The 1,343-nt window shown below is 36.3% G+C and overlaps 1 non-coding gene across 1 annotated transcript; it reads left to right on the forward strand.

The window, feature by feature from the left end:
• Positions 1-237: 237 nt before the first annotated feature.
• On the forward strand, positions 238-345 carry LOC112704798 (small nucleolar RNA R71). Its single transcript, XR_003155405.1, has one exon. It is a non-coding gene; the product is annotated as a small nucleolar RNA R71 (small nucleolar RNA).
• Positions 346-1,343: the final 998 nt, after the last annotated feature.

A 1,343-nucleotide genomic window follows, 5' to 3' on the forward strand; every position in this document is an offset into this window, starting at 1 on the left:
CAATATGGCATTCAGAGTATCAATCTCAAGAACTCATTTCTTTTGATTTATCCCATTGTTCACAAGATTCCTTTCAGAAGTGTACATGAATTGGTTATTTGCAACCATTTCAATTAGTTCTTGAGCTTCTGTAGGCGTCTTCTTCAGATGAAGAGATCCTCCAGCAGAGCTATCCAAAGACATCTTGGACAGTTCAGACAGACCATCATAGAAAATACCTATGATGCTCCATTCAAAAAGCATATCAGAGGGACACTTTCTGATTAATTGTTTGTATCTTTCCCAAGCTTCATAGAGGGATTCTCCTTCCTTCTGTCTGAAGGTTTGGACTTCCACTCTAAGCTTACTCAATTTTTGAGGTGGAAAGAACTTTGCCAAGAAGGCATTGACTAGCTTTTCCCAAGAGTTCAGGCTTTCTTTAGGTTGTGAGTCCAACCATATTCTAGCTCTGTCTCTTACAGCAAAAGGGAATAGCATAAGTCTGTAGACCTCAGGGTCAACCCCATTAGTCTTGACAGTGTCACAGATTTGCAAGAATTCAGCTAAAAACTGATGAGGATCTTCCAATGGAAGTCCATGGAACTTGCAATTCTGTTGCATTAGAGAAACTAATTGAGGCTTAAGCTCAAAGTTGTTTGCTCCAATAGCAGGGATAGAGATGCTTCTCCCATAGAAGTCGGGAGTAGGTGCAGTAAAGTCACCCAGCACCTTCCTTGCATTGTTGGCATTGTTGTTGTTTTCGGCTGCCATGGGTTCTTCTTCTTTGAAGATTTCTGTTAGGTCCTCTACAGAGAATTGTGCCTTAGCTTCTCTTAGCTTTCGCTTCAAGGTCCTTTCAGGTTCAGGGTCAGCCTCAACAAGAATGCTTTTGTCTTTGCTCCTGCTCATATGAAAGAGAAGAGAACAAGAAAATATGGAATCCTCTATGTCACAGTATAGAGATTCCTTGAGGTGTCAGAGGAAAAGAAAAATGGAAGGAAGAGGTAGAAAATTCGAACTTATCAAGAAAGATGGAGTTCGAATTGTGCATTAAGGAATAGTGTTAGTCCATAAATAAAAAGATGTGAGAAGAGGGGAAGTAATTTTTCGAAATTAAAGTAAAATATTTTAAAAATATTTTGAAAAACACTAATTGATTTTCGAAAACCATGATTGAGAAAGAAGTAAAGTGATTTTTGAAAAAGATTTTGAAATTAGAAATCAAAAAGATTTGATTGAAAACTATTTTGAAAAAGATGTAGTTAAGAAGATATGATTGGTTTTAAAAAGATGTGATTTGAAAAACATTTTAAAAGGATTTGATTTTAAAAATTAATAACTTGGCTAACAAGAAAAGATATGAT

The sequence above is a fragment of the Arachis hypogaea genome, chromosome 7, assembly GCF_003086295.3.
Source record: "Arachis hypogaea cultivar Tifrunner chromosome 7, arahy.Tifrunner.gnm2.J5K5, whole genome shotgun sequence".
NCBI classification, from domain to species: Eukaryota; Viridiplantae; Streptophyta; class Magnoliopsida; order Fabales; family Fabaceae; genus Arachis; species Arachis hypogaea.